The sequence below is a fragment of the Podarcis vaucheri genome (genome assembly GCF_965113315.1).
Source record: "Podarcis vaucheri genome assembly, chromosome: 1".
NCBI lineage: Eukaryota > Metazoa > Chordata > Lepidosauria > Squamata > Lacertidae > Podarcis > Podarcis vaucheri.
This window is the reverse complement of record NC_138759.1, coordinates 101711967-101727592: the sequence shown is the minus strand read 5'-3', so window position 1 is coordinate 101727592 and position 15626 is coordinate 101711967. Positions and strand designations below refer to the sequence as shown.

Genomic DNA, 15626 nt, shown 5'->3' with positions numbered 1-15626 from the left:
TCTGGAGAGCTGCTAGGTTTTGTAATGTTTTCATGGGTGCTAGCAAGCTTAGCCTTTATTAGCCCATGTTAGCAAAAGTATTGGAGATTAATGGGCAAATTACAGTTTAGCTCCATAAGCTTGGTGACATTCACAGAAGTGTCACCTTCCAGAGGCTGTTTATAGCTCTGATGCTTCAGCATGGTATTTTAAGGGGACTAGCAGGTCTTGGATGTATTCTGTGCAGATCACCTTCATATTCCTTCAGATAGCTTGAAAGGTGAAAAATAAATCCCCCACATGTCAGAGTAACTTCAAATAATTTGCTGCAGCTCCATTTGAAAACTAATATGCAGCAAGGCCATAGGATTGTACAGTATCCCAATATTTTTTCCTTAACTTATGTTGTTTAGTCGTTTAGTCGTGTCCGACCCTTAACTTATATTTTTACTCAATTATGTTTCCCTAATATAATCAAGAAAGGTGACAAACCAAAGCTCCAAAGAACATAAATATATCAAATACACATTTAGAAACAAGAACAATAAATTATGTATGGAGCCTTGTTTGGATAATTCATCTGGAAAGAATGTATTGCATTTCAAAAAGTGTACACTATGTGAAATAAACATTTTCCAGTTAAGCTGGAAAAAATGTTTTCTGTGAAGAACGTACATGGCTTTTCAATGCTCTGTGATGGTTGTTACTGTTAAGAGCAAAACTGTTGTTTCTTTGCACCCTCCAAAGAATCACTAATAGATTCCACAGCTAGTCTTGTGCATTGTTTTTCTTAAACTTTACAATACATGATAAATATTTCCTCTTTCAGTAGTATAGGTCAGAAAAGTTTTTTTTCAAATGCTGAGTTCATTTTAAGATGTTATGTTGCCATTTCCTTAACTGTCAGTCTGAGAAGGATAAACCTATAAACAAAATGGAGAGGCTATGGGTCACGTTTCCATCTTCTTAGCTGTCAAATTGTTTAAAGAATAAATTGGTTTTAAAAATAGAGTAAACACTGGATGGAAGGTGGTCAAACACAAATAAGAAAGCAAGAAAGGAAACGTATATTGTTACTTGAGTCATTTATGTTGTCGTTGTTTTGAAAGTACTTTGAATTTATTACATCTGCATTTGGAATACAGATAATTGTTTTGTCCAATTATGAGTTCTATTTATACTATAGTTTATCCATTAATAGTTAATATTACAAACTCTTCAAATGCAGTTTTCTAGCACTCCTGCCTGGTGATATTACTGCTATGTTCACAAATAATGAGTTCTTATAACCAATCCAATTCTATGAACAGTGAAAAGTTCCAGGGGTGTAGCATTTACCTGGGTTTGGTTTCCTTTTGAAGAAATTCAGTGTAATACTTACTTTTATTGTGAATTGGGGTTTACCCCAAGGCTCTTATCCTATTTGCAGTCAATCACAACACTGTTTGGGTGGGTGAATAGCTCAGCGATAGAGATGGTGCTGTGCATGTGAGAGATCCCAAGTTCAGTCTCCAAAGTCTCCAGCTAGGGCTGGGAATGACTGCTGCTAGTCAGTGCAGACAATATTAATTCAGTATTAGCTAGCTTCCTTTGTTCCTAACATGTATTTCAAGCTGATATCTCATTTTGCATATATATACACAGCATTCATGAGACCAGGCAGGCTGCTGAATTCACATAGCTTTGGTCTCTTACTTAGTCTTGATGAGAAGCTTCCTCAGAAATGAAATTTAGTCTAGTTGGGTAGATGGTGACTTCCTGATCCTGGCGTTTGAATCACTAAGTTCAGTTGTTCACCCTCACAATTTCCATTTATATCAATAACTCACATATTTATATCAGTCCACACTTCATCTTAGGGAGGAGGACTGGTGAGGTGTGTGGGAATGGAAGATGCATGCAACTAGAACTGGCACTGTCATGAACTGGCAGACTGAGGGGAGGAAGAAGAGGATCCCCGTGTGGAGTGCAGCCAGGACTGGGACCCACAGGGGCAAGCTGGGGATGGGGAAGGAGAGGTTGGTGTAGGACAGGCATAGGCAAACTCAGCCCTCCAGATGTTTTGGGACTACAACTCCCATCATCCCTAGCTAACAGGACCAGTGGTCAGGGATGATGGGAGTTGTATCCCAAAACATCTGGAGGGCTGAGTTTGCCTACGCCTGGTGTAGGAAGTACTCACGGAGTGACAGGTCTTGGCGGTCAGTGCGTAGGAACCAGAACAGCAGGACCTTATCACTAGAGGGACCCCTGTTTACATGAACACAGAGGGCTCTGAGGCATAGGGAGCAGTGGGAGAGAAGCTTTAGGAGGCTGAGGCAGGCAAGAGTCCACAGTTGGCCAGGTGGGGCTCGCTAGCTCTGGGATTCCTCAGCAGGAGTAGGCTCAGAACAGGTGAGGGTCATATGCCTCGTCAAGCCCAGATGCTGCAATCAGCAGGCAAGGTAGAAAAGGGAAGCAAGTAGGGTTTGGGGAAACTGCTGCTTGAAATGGTGCAGAGGCACTGCTTGTCCATATAGACTATACTGGCCCAATAGGCTGTGTTCTGTGCTATTATGAAAGAGGTGAATAGGAGAGTCATCTTTAAATTGGGTTGGAGGAACTGCCAGTTATTTAATTCCTATTTTAGTTTTGTGTAGGGGTGTGTGTGTGTATCCTGTTGAACAAAAGGGAAGAAGAAAGCTGTCTGTGTTGAGCAAGGTAAGAAATCAACCTATTCAAAGCAAATGATTTTGACTGTTAGGCATAGATATACTTGGTACTTGGTCTGTTTACAAATGGAGTAAATTTTTTGTTATAGAAATAGTGAACTAATCTGAATAACAACATGCAGGCTGAAACAGAAGTAGACAGGAGGCAGCCCACCTCATACTTTCTGAATAGCGCCTTTGTTTTCCCTCAGTAAGCACTGTATTTTATCTGTTGTCCTGAAGTTTGGAGCCTAGGAATTTTTGTTGTGGGTCTGAGAGTGCCATGCAGTCATGGGTCCAACTAGCAGAAAGAAAGGCTACAGAATACATAAAATATGTATTTGTTACTCTGAGACATTTCCTCTCTAATTTTTGTTCCACCTTGCAGTTCATATTTTTGCAGTTCATTACAAGCTGTGGAGAGAAAAGGTCTGCACGAAACAGCACACTGTGTGCAAATGTGTATGTTCCAGCTTATTTTCCCCAAATAATATAAATAATAAGTCAGATTCTATTTCTGAAATATGAAAAATAAGATACATATTTGTCACAATCTATTTTTTATGATCCTTTGGGCAATCCCGCAGCACTCCCTCTGAAAGAAACGAAATAAGTAGTTTTATTTATATTTAGACGGCCAATTTCAATTTCAGTTCCCTTTTTCCCCCATTGAGAGGTTTCATTGCTTTTGATATATTTTAAGTCCCTGTTCAACTGCCTTTTTATTTGCAAAGTAGTTATGAATTCTAAGAGAATATGCCTGTGGGGGCAGGAATCATATATTTAATAGTTCATATTGAAAAGTGTGTGTGTTCAATATATAGGAAGGAGAGTAGTTGAGAGAGGAAGAGAATCTTCCCTCTCTCTTGGCTAAGATAGAGAATCGTCTCATGTATTTGTAACTATCATGCATTTGTAAATCATGTGGACAGTCACTCTTCTAAGCATCACAAGCAGATGTGACTAGGCAGATGTGATGTGGTGAATACCTTACAAATGATGTAACTCTGTGGTCTCCATTGTGGCATCGCAAGATACAATTGTGCCATTTTGGATGTTATCTGGTGCCTGTGAAGACTGCGCCCTGTCACCAGTTCCAGTGCCTCCCTTGTCATGAGGTAGAATGTGTGGTTACTTTCCCACCCTGCTGAAAAAGGACCCAGGGAGGTAGGAGGGAAAGGAGAATGATCTGGGGAGGGCAGCAGAGCGAGGAGGAGAAAGTAGGATGTCAGAGGAATAGAGTAGGGGGATGGAGTATAAGAGACAGAGGGAAGTCACACACCTGTCAGATCCAGTGGAGCAGAGTCCCTTGAAAAGGCGGAATAACAACAACAACAACAACAACAACTTATTTATACCACACCTATCTGGCTGTGTTTCCCCAACCACTCTGAGTGGCTTGCAACACATTGAAAAATTGTAAAACATTACACATTAATAATTCCCTGATACAGGGTTGGCTTCAGATGTCTTCTAAAAGTCAGATAGTTGTTTATTTCCTTGACATCTGATGGGAGGGCGTTCCACAGGGCGGGTGCCACTACTGAGAAGGCCCTCTGCCTGGTTCCCTGTAACCTCTCTACTCGCAGGGAGGAAGATGCCATAAGGCCCTCGGAGCTTGACCTTGTGTCCATGCTGAACAATGAGGGTGGAGACGCTTCTTCACACACACGCTCCAGCCACCAGCAGTCGCTATAGACTGAACTGTAAGAATCACAGATTCAGTGCTTGTAGGTTCTGCCATGGTACAAAAACATAATCAGATTCACAGAACCATATAGATTCTCATGTTTGCTAATTCCCTCAGAACCACCATGTGTGGCCTCCTATGTGTGGACATTTTGTTCTGTTATTTGTTGCTGGTTTTGTTGTACCATGGAAAAATCATGAAGCTGTTAGGATCTATGCCTTGGAGCAATAATTTTTTGTAGTGCTGGCAAGTACTGGATCTCTGGTTTTTATTGTGTGTACCAATGTAAGCTTTAATCTGTTACAATTTGTGGGGGGCATAAAAATATGCAAATTTAAAGGGATCCATTTTAATTATACTGGATCTGACTTCTAGCTAGACCCCTTGGAAAAGCAAAGTGTCTCTGTGTGTGTGTTTGCACATGCACATTCAGGCACATGTGTGCTTTCCCTCTTTCTAGGGAGGGAGAGTGACATTGAGGAGGTGAAAGAGATGGAAGCTGAAAGGGGTGCTGTTTGTGACACTTTCACATAATTTCAGATGTGCCCACAGTCCCTAGGTTTGGTGACCCCTCCTATAATTTCTGTCACATCTGTATAACAATAAATAAATAAAAATGCTGTGATGTGAAATAAGGTTTTAGCAGTTTGCCCATAGCTCTAATGTTTCTAGCTTCATATAATCAACACTTTTATTTTTATCTGAGCATTTCCTGTGGCAAAACATTTTTATTTTATTTTCAAAGTATAAGATTAAAAGTATAGCCTTCATTATTATTTTTTACCTGGAGGATGGAAAGGTAGAACACTGTATGTTCTGATCTAGGATTAGACAAAGTTCCATTTTTGGTCTTTATACTGAAGCTTACCGCCACATTTTATTTTCCTTATTTAATGCAAATGATATTTGTTAGCTATGCAGAAGAGAGAATTGCAATAGCTCTCTCCACCAGTGTGCAACATACAGCAGCTGCCATAGTCCCCCCCTGCCCCAATAGCTAGTAGAGGAAAATGAGCTCCTTATTCCTTTGCGCCTGCTCTCTTCTTTTTGAAAGAGTTAAATAAAAATGGTTTTCAATGCAGCAGTTGAAGACTGGTTAAAATAGCAAGACCCTTGCCTACTTGTAGAATTGCAGAGTTGAAGGGTGCTTTTCCAACAAAAGTCAGAGTCTGAGGCATGGTGGTATGGTCTACAAAGCCAGTTGAAGGGGGTTAGTAGTGATCAGAATACTGGGAAGACAGTGTAGGGTAGTGTTTAGCTTTGGACTAGGACATGAGAGAACGGGATTCAAATCCCCACTCAGCCATTAAGCTTACTGAGTGACCTTGGACTAGTCACTGCCTCACCACCTAACATACCACATAGGGTTGTGTTGTGGCACTAAATGTGGGGGAGAAGAACCATAAAGGCCACCTTGAGATCCTTGGAAGAAAAAGGTGGGATATAAACACAATAAATAGGTAAGAAAGATTCTTACACGTTTCCCCTTGATTATTAGGAACCAAAGTGGCAACTGCATATCCCAAAGAACAATTACATTAGAGGACAATGAGAATGATGCATCTCTTCATTGTAGTGTAGTCTGGGAATGGGTTGACTTCATTCAGCGCGCCTGTGTATCTGACCCTCATTGCTGCCTCCTTTGAGACTTCTTTGACAAATGCATGTCTCCTAATCTGTAAAAAGCCATGACACTCTGTAGTTAATGTTAAGAACTTTTGCTCCATCGTAGGTTTGGCCATATATCAACCTTTCTAGCCTATATCTCTGAAGCTGAGCAGGGATACGGTGAGGACCATAACATTTATTAACATGGTGCCCACTATTAATAAGCCTCAATGCCTTTCTCAGTGAAAAACTGTTAGCAATTTCCCCTTCATATATTTTTTAAAAATATGACTGCTGCCTCACTCTAAAAAATACAAGTGGCTCAAATGGATTCATCTGAAGGATATGCCACATGCTTGCTTGATTTATGACCAATGTTCTTGTTCCTTTCTTTCCCCTTCCTTCTCTCTCTCTCTCTCTCTCTTCCTGGCAAGTGCCTGGAAAAGTCAGGGACTCTGAAGGGAGAACAACAGAAATGGTGAATAGATTTAGTAGAATATTTGGAAGTAAAAGGCATTACTCAAAATACCTTTCTTGGCTTTTCAACTTCACACAGTGAAGTTTGATAGGATAAAATATAGTTATTAATCAAGGTTATAGCACTTTTACAGCCCAATCCAATGCTTGTTTTCTTGGTAAAGGTAAAGGTAAAGGTACCCCTGCCCGAACGGGCCAGTCTTGACAGACTCTGGGGTTTGTGCGCCCATCTCACTCAAGAGGCCGGGGGCCAGCGCTGTCCGGAGACACTTCCGGGTCACGTGGCCAGCGTGACAAAGCTGCATCTGGCGAGCCAGCGCAGCACACGGAACGCCGTTTACCTTCCCGCTGGTAAGCGGTACCTATTTATCTACTTGCACCCGAGGGTGCTTTCGAACTGCTAGGTTGGCAGGCGCTGGGACCAAGCAGCGGGAGCTCACCCCGCCGCGGGGATTCGAACCGCCGACCTTTCGATCGGCAAGCCTTAGGCGCTGAGGCTTTTACCCACAGCGCCACCCGTGTTTTCTTGGTAGCCTCACTCATTTCAATGGGATGTCCTCCCTGCAAAATATGCAACGTTAGGCTGAAATCCTATACCTAGTTACCTGGAGTAAGCCCTATTGAAGATAATGGAATTAACTTCTGAGTAGACAAGTGTGTTGTTAGTGTACAAAGTGTATCACAGTCTTTTTATTGTTTTCATTATAACTGAAGCCAAACAATGGGAATTTGCTCACGGCAAGTCTCTGGCTCAAGAAGACTTTGATTTTCCAAATCCAAGTTCAGCAATTCTGTTGACTTGATGAGACCTCAGTGGTCTTGAATATCCATCTCCTGGTATAATTTGGTAGACCGACAAGCTCCTCGGTTGATATAAAACTCTGCTGGATTAGTTCTCCACCCAAGGAAGAGCTAGAAGAGTCAAGTGATGTGTTCAGTTCAGTGCAATTATGGCCCAAATAAAAGCCTCAGAAAGCTCTTAATAACAGGCAAGCACCCTTGCCCTTTCCCAGATGAGTGTTGTGTGGTAGATGGCAGAAGGACTTCTTTCTGATTCTGTAAATTGCATGCCTCAAAGACAAGATGTAAACTAATTTATCACTGTCCCACTGAATTGCAGGCTTCAGCTGATCAAGGAGGATTTTGTGATCAATGGTGTCAAATGCTAAAGAGATGTCAAGGAGCAGCAGCCAATTAACCTTACCTGATTTAGTGGCAATCAATAGGGCACTTGTGACCATTAATGATGGCATTTTCTATAGAATGGGCTCCAATGGAGATGAACCTAATACTAAAAAGATCAGCTGGACTTTGAAAGTAGCCTGAATGTAGTGTGTGAGGAAAACTATCAAAAAGAACAAAGTCTTCCAAGGCAATACAAATATTGCTGCTATTTTCTTCTTCTCAACAGTAATAACTCTCTCAGGGTTGTGATATCCCGACTTTCTGTTAGGTCTATCAGTTATTACTTAGGAATTTCTAGGTTCCTTTGCCACTCTGAAAATGACAACCTTTTCATTTACTTTACCAGAAATGATGGCATGTATGTTATAAGTTTTGCTTCAAGAAAATGTTATTAGATTGTATCATATAAGGAATTATTTTATAGTAATATAATCTCACTCAAATGGGAATTGATGTGTGTTTTATTTCTGTTTCTATGGGCAATGGCATAGAAAAGAGAGAGAAGTTGTTTTCTGATTTTATTGTTGGGCAATATGGGGGCAAGCTTGTTAACAATTTCACAAAATATAAAATTGGGTAAAAATACAAAAATAAAATAAAATGATTCCATTCAGAGAATTTTTAAGTACTTTGGAAAATACATTATCTGACCAATGGGAATATGAAAGCATCATAGTGGTATAGTCATTTAGGAAAGTTTTCTGGAATTTCTGTCTTTCCTGAAGTGTAGCTACCAGTGTGTTGGACCAGTACAAGTAATGCAGAAGAGGGGGGAGGGAGAGAAGATCCAAATTATCTCTGTAGATCTTGATAACATAAACTGTGAAGAATCTATCTTTATGAGGAGACACCTATATGTAAAAACAAGTAATGGCTAGTATGGTGGGACGGTGCCACTGAGCTATCCACCCCAAACCACTGTCAGCATCGCCCGAGAGCCAGTGCACCAACTGGACTCTTGCACCTCAACCCTGACTGGGCTAGGCGAGCTGGGTAGCACCGCCAGAGACCTCCTTCTCACAGGAACAGGTCACAGTGCTGTGGACTCACAGCTTAGAGCTGAGAGCACCGGATTCACTGTCTCAATAATATAGTCGTTGCGCAGCAGAGTTTTGCAGAGTCTTGCAGAGTATAAACCACTCGGAGAGCAGCTCTGTAGAATATCTTCCTTTTATTCTGTAACTACAACTATGATACAAAACTATATACAGAGCTGAATATTCTAAGCATAAATCAATGCTACACTGAGAGTCTGCAGCTGCTCTTAGCAGCAATCTTATCTTTAGGATCTCCAACACTCTCACTTTCTCTCCGATACACTGACTGACTGACTCTCTCTCTCACACAGTGATATGTTGCTGGGCAGAATAAGTAGATAGGCAGGACACGCCTCCTCCTCTGTGGAGAGTCAGCAGAGACCATCAGGAGATGATCAGGAGATTCTTGGGTATGGGAGGGGTGAAATCTCCTCAACCACATGGCTGCCACTTACCTGTGGAAGTGGGGGGATAGGTTGGCATTGAGGATGGGGCTGTGAAGGAGCCAATCCGACGCTGACGCTGGTGTTCCCACTCAGCCCCAACTTCACTTTGCCCCCACCCCCATCTAGGTAAGCAACAGCAACATCAGTGTTGGCAGGGCAACACTCACCTATTGCACCAGAATGCTGTTCGGCTGGAAACAAAGTATGTGTTGTATTTGGTTTAGTGTGTTGAGAGGGAAATCTGGCTGCCTAATCCTAACTAAAGTCAGAAAGATGCATTATTTGTTGCTGAGCTGTTGACTAGGTAACTTGTGAGGCTTCTCAGATTTTATATGGTTCACTAGAATTCAAAAAGTTTGAACGTGATAGGTCGTTTATCAGACGTTTCATTTAAACTTACTGGTTTTTGAATTCTTGTGTGAAGCTGGTGATAGGTTAAAGGGTTCTTACTGGAGAGAAAAAAAGGGCAGGTTCAGTCTTTGGAAGACTGTGAAGGGATTTGTTGAGGGACTAAAGAAGATACTATAAAGAGGCAAGAAACAAGCTTAAAGATTGATTCTGGAACTCAGAGCTGCAGCAATATTTTGTGCATGTGGCTAAGAGTCTGCATATAATCATTGAAAGATGGGGTCTTGTGTGTATGTGTATTATATACAGTGCTTTTTTTCACAGTTTGGGAACAGTCGGAAATACTGGGAAAGGGCTGCTTACCGCCAGCTTTGCGGGGAGTGAAGGTTGTGGTCTGGTTCGGCTGCAGCAAGTTGGAATGTCCTCCTAGTTCTGGTGTGATGGGGGGAAGATGGGGGGAATTCCCTACTCTGCTGGGCACACTGGCTGCTGGGGCTCGCCAGCCATTGTAGTCAATTGTGGGTGAGTTGGGGGAGGCATGGTATGAGGAGAAGAGCAGAGGAAAGATTTCCCCCCTCTGATCTGCTTCCTGGCTCTAAAAGCAGCAGGCCTAGCTATAGAAGTCTTCAGTTACCATATTTGGGGCCAGGAAGTAATTTGCCTTCAGACAAATTGGACCTGTCTGGGATTTTTGCCTACCTCATAGCAATTGTCACAACCAGATGACAGATAAGGCACTGGGCTGAATCCTTAGCCAGAGTGAAGCGGGGTGTAGCCCCTCTGCCTCTCAAATTCAGGGTATCCCCTTAAGGGATCCAGGGGGGAGGTGCTTTTGTCCAGACACCTGGGGGGGGGGGCTGATGAGCCATAGCATCCTCCCAAATGGTGATCTTGAAGAGGTCACCCTGATTTGATGTACAGTATAGGGCGATCATAAACCCGGAGATCTTATGATGAAGGGTGGCGTATTAATCTAATCTAATCTAATCAATCAATCAATCAATCCTATGCCAAAACCTGCTGACATCAATAAAGTTGTAGCTTGTTTAAATCCCATTTGGCTACCCTGTAGTTATCTAAACCTTATAATGCCTTGGCCCCGCCTCCTGCAGCTTTACTGCACCTGTAAAAGAAACCAGAGACCTCCAGAGTTTGATGACAGTGTTGAGATTGTACATGAATTTACTCAATTTGAAGGTAGCTGGTAGGACGGTGAAACCCCGGCCACATAAGCTTGCAGAATGTGAACTTGCAGAATATATAGAAAATAAAGCAACAGAGGATATGGGTGCTCGGTATAGTTGCAAGGTGGCATCTAACTAGGGTTATTCGGTGCTGAGAGGTGTGTATTCTGATGCACTCAGTGGCACTGTCCTTTAGCTGTTTTGTGCATACAGAAAAAAGTCCTATCTAGTGTGTAGCAAATATCTTAATAGAATGTGGATATTTATCAATAAAAGCTGTGGGTGCTAAATGTGAAATGGAGAAAACTGTGTTTTCTTGGTTGGAAGTGGGAAACATTTTAGCCAAGTCATTTTTTCTGGTTTCATGTGTACTCCATAAAGTTCCTTTATTTTTATTTTTTAAGGCAATGATTTTTGTGAGTTGTTATGCTGTGCCATGGATTGCAAAGTTACAGTTGTCCCCATTCATGCATATTTTTTGCCTGATACTGCACTGCACCATCAATACTGCACAGTCCTAATACCCCTAATACTGCTTAGCCAAGTCAGAAAGAATTGGTTTCAAACATAATTTTTATGTCGGTGGCAAAGCAGCAGGATTTAATGTGGGGTATTTCAGTACATTTGGACCAGAAGGGACTGAAGTGTTTCAAGGTGCTGTGAACAGGGGCAAAGATGTTGCTCTTTCTTTGAATTGGTGCAATAATTCCAGCTACCGCAAAGTGGTGGTCTTGAGAGGGGCAGTGACAAAGCCAAAAACCATGAAAAACTTATTCAAGGAATAACTTGTGCTCCTTTTCATGCCGAAAGCATTCAACGGTGAACATCAGCACAGCTGCAGTTTAAACATTGCGAAAATATTCATGTCATCTTTGTAATAATCTGATGGAGCATTTAAGCTGTCCAGTTGTGAAGGTCCTTGACACTGAATAAAGATAAAGACATAAAAAGCACAGCAATAAAGAGCAAGCTATACAATGATGACATCCAGTGCTTTGGGATATCATATTAGCCTCAAAAACCTGAAGCACATGCTCCCAACTAGAGGGAAATGATAAGAAAAAAATACTCCTTAGAGATCCCAGACCTCCTGCCAATACTGATGCTTAGAATTAAAGCCATTTGCTGTTATGCTTCACTTAACCTTCCGGATTGAAGATCAAAACTTTATAAAACTGTTAAGTGCTTGAAAAAATAACTCCAAAGCAATGTTGAACCCTGTGCACTTAAAATGCAAAGCACTCAGTCTCCTCCTGTGAGACAGAAACAGGATCAGCACTGGCTTCATAAAACTGATTCTCAATGTGATCTGAGAGTTGTAAAGGATAATCCTCCTGTTTGTCCCTCTGTCTCTTCTCTCTCTCTCTCTCTCTCTCTCTCTCTCTCTCTCTCTCTGCTGTTTGCCATCTATGCAGATACCCAATTGAGTTCTCTTATAGTGGGTGGTTTAGAAGACTGATGGCTGGAATCCCAGTTTTCCTCAGATTTTTAGAGTGATAATGATAATAATAATTTTATTATCTATACCCCACCCATCTGGCTGGGTTTCCCCAGCCACTCTGGGCAGCTTCCAACAGAGGACTAAAAGCAGAATAAAACATCAGTCATTAAAAACTTCCCTGAACAGGGCTGCCTTCAGTTGTCTTCTAAAGGTCAGATAGCTGTTTATGTCCTTGACATCTGATGGGAGGGCGTTCCATAGGACGGGCACCACTACTGAGAAGGCCTTCTGCCTGGTTCCCTGTAACTTCGCTTCTCGCAGTGAAGAAGGCCCTCGGTACTGGACCTCAGTGTCTGGGCTGAATCATGGGGGTGGAGACGCTCCTTCAGGTATACAGGACTGAGGCTGTTTAGGGCTTTAAAGGTCAGCACCAACACTTTGAAGGTCAGTAAGTTCTTGTGTGGGGAAACTTCATCTGCAGTGCAAAACTGCTTTGCGGCACACATTGTTATGAGCTTAAAAGCAGTTTCACATAATAGATTTGACATTTGAATTGACAGTGCTATTTTGCCCTCCCCAATATAAACTTATTCAATCTATCTAAGATCTAGAAATCATTCTATGATGTTCCTCTAACTGGATGAGGTACTGAGCCTTTAGGCTCTCTGTCTATATAGGTTATAAGATATTCTTCATCCATTTTTCATTCTACGTTTTCAGGAACAATTATTCAGCAATATTTTTAAAGTGCTAGTTTCTGCCTGTGTGCAGATTGTCCAGTTTTTAAATCTTAGGTTTTGTTGCATGTCTAAAAGTGCAGTGATTTCAATGAAAATGTATGTCACTGAATCAAATGTTTAGCTGTGTCCAGGTAGTTTTTTATTAATTTGATTAAGGTGTGGGGTACAAATAATAGAATTACTACTAATACTACTCATATCAATGAGTGGCTGTCACCTTGGTCTAAATTCATGGCCTGACATCACAGGGGGGAAGTGTGTTGCTGCTATGTTCCCATTTTGAGAGAAAACGCTGATAATTTCTTTGCTGATCTAGAGCACAGCCATCTAAGTGCAGTTTATGTCCAGTTGGGAGTATGCGATTTAATCTGACTCTTCACTCTCAGGTGGTTCAGAACCTCTCTTTGAAGTAATTTCGTACAAATTACTTTCCACTGTGCTGTATAATGAAGGGAAGCCTTTGTGAGTATTTCTGACTTTTTACAAAAGAGGGTCTCCTGAAACAAAACTCCAGAGACATCAAATTTCTGTATAATGGGATCTATAGAAACTTTTAGATATTGCCATTTATTTACTAATTGTTTGTGGCTCCTTGTCTTTAGAATATCCTCATCAAAGAAGTTTACTTGGCATTATCACCCACTCCCCCGCTAGTGAACAATTTTTTTAGTTTTCTTTCACATTTTTATACAGTATTTTTGCTGCCCTATATGACCTGTTTGTTTGGTTTTTATAATTAATATTTATATTTTGTCTGCAAAGCAGAAGATATGGCAATAGAGGGTCTAGCAATGTTTTAAATTTAATAAGTATTGCTCACAGAATTAACTATGTGGAAGAACATCATCCATATGAACCTTGACCACAGAACTACAGTAGCTGCGGAGATAACAGAAGGTTGTAATATTTATTTCATTAAGACACTTATAAATCCCTTCCTCCAGAGGAGCTCAGAGGGATGTGTATGTATACACTGTGCAACATAGACATCAATAAAAATAGTAACTGAAAGAAAAATACTAGCACGCCATTAAAAAATAACTAGAACATTAAATAGCATGAGAGCCAATATGAAACCCTGTAGGTCCCCATGGCAATGTTACTATGGGTTCAAAGAGGAGTTTCCACATGTTACTCTCTGGCAGTGATCCTGGAGGCAGGATCCTCTCACTGTACCTCCCACTGTAACACAGTGCCCCCAACCCCCATGGACACTATAGGATGATATTGTGGTCTACAATAATCAAAGCCAACAAGAGGCTAAGGAAAATTAAGAATAGTATTTTTCCATCCCCCTCCAGGTCATTAGTCAGATGGCCAAGACAGCTTTGGTGCTGAAACTGGGCCAGAAACTGCTTCATCCTGGGGTGCCTACAGTTGCCCAGCCCACCATCCTCTCAAGCATCTTACTCATAAAAGGGATGCTAGTAATTGCCTGGGGCTGATGGGAGCCATAGTCCAAAACCTCAGGAGGGCACCATGTTAGTGAAGGCTGTCATAGTATTATAGCATATTTCACTTATACGCAAGGAAACAGTGATGTACACCTGGAGACATGGGATAGAATCTGGAACTGAGCAAAGTAATTACCCTGCTTGCCTAAGTTTCTAACTTATTCATGCAACAACTAATAGAGCACATCTGTCTTCTTCATGTATTTCACATTATCTTAAATGTGAATCATTTTGCTACTGTGTTGGCCTTTGACTCTGCACAGCTATGACTGGTAAGCAAGCTTATGAATCTCAATTCATATCTCCATATCTATTCTCCATGGTATATTTACCATGGCAGAGTTATGGGACCAGGTGTGTGACCAAAGATCATTATATTTTTGTCGCATTTTTCATGGTACAATAGGTAAATCTCATAAAAAGGCCGACAACTGTACAATAAGAACCGCCTGCATTATTTCAAACCAGCAATTGAATTCTATCAATCATAGTATCCTTTGCTGTCAGGAAAGAAAACAAGAGAGAGTTATGCTGCAGAAACGACAAAAAGCTTAGGGCAAATTAAATTAGATCATACCGCCTAATCTGCAAAAGAAATGTACCTGAAAAATGGGTAATATAAAATGGCGGGGGTAGGGGAGAAACAACACGGAGCTTACAGCATATAATTGATAAAGGTCTAGACATTAGAGTATCAAATAATAAAAAGAACATGAATAGATACAATCACATCCATGGAAACACAAGCCAGGCAAAGAAAATCTGAATATGCAAATGATATTAGAATATGTATGGTATACAATTAGAATGCGATTTCTAAGAAGAGCTGTGTTAGTAATCTGTCCTAAAGTTCTTTATACTCTTCAAGGGCAACATGGTACTGAGCAATTCTTGCTTGTAAAGCAGAAGATGATGCCTCAGCATAATGTAGTAGGTCATTTTAAATGGGGAAAAAAGATACTGCAATATAATTCTATCATATGCAACGTGTTCCATTAAAAATAACTAGAGCAGCAGCACTATAGTTCAAAAAAGCACCTTAAAAATAAACAAAATAATGAATGAAGATGTTCCTTAATACTGGCAGGAACGCAGTATAGCAGCCTTTTTTGCCCTCATTTGTATGGTTTACTGGGTGAAGCTTAGAGGCTAATAGAACTCCTCATGTGCTTTGCTGGCATAAATGACTTTATGTGTGTGATTTAAGACTAGCCTTTTGGATAGACATTTTAATTCTGTGTTACAAAAGGGATAAATAACATATTAAATGTAAGTAACAGTGGCTGCTGCGTGTGCCTTTGGGAACTGAACGTACCTAAAGTTTGAGGCACCCATGATAAGAGCAAA

General features: G+C 41.1%; 1 protein-coding gene and 1 long non-coding RNA gene across 4 annotated transcripts in view; one reads left to right on the top strand and one right to left on the bottom strand.

The window, feature by feature from the left end:
• The window catches only part of LRP1B (LDL receptor related protein 1B), a 768212-nt gene that overhangs the window by 419930 nt on the left and 332656 nt on the right, over positions 1-15626 (top strand). The window lies entirely within an intron of this gene.
• On the bottom strand, positions 4052-9273 carry LOC309519118. Its single transcript, XR_014213684.1, has 4 exons — positions 9122-9273; positions 7182-7356; positions 5897-6422; positions 4052-4406 (listed from the first exon to the last, which is right to left on the bottom strand). It is a non-coding gene; the product is annotated as an uncharacterized lncRNA (long non-coding RNA).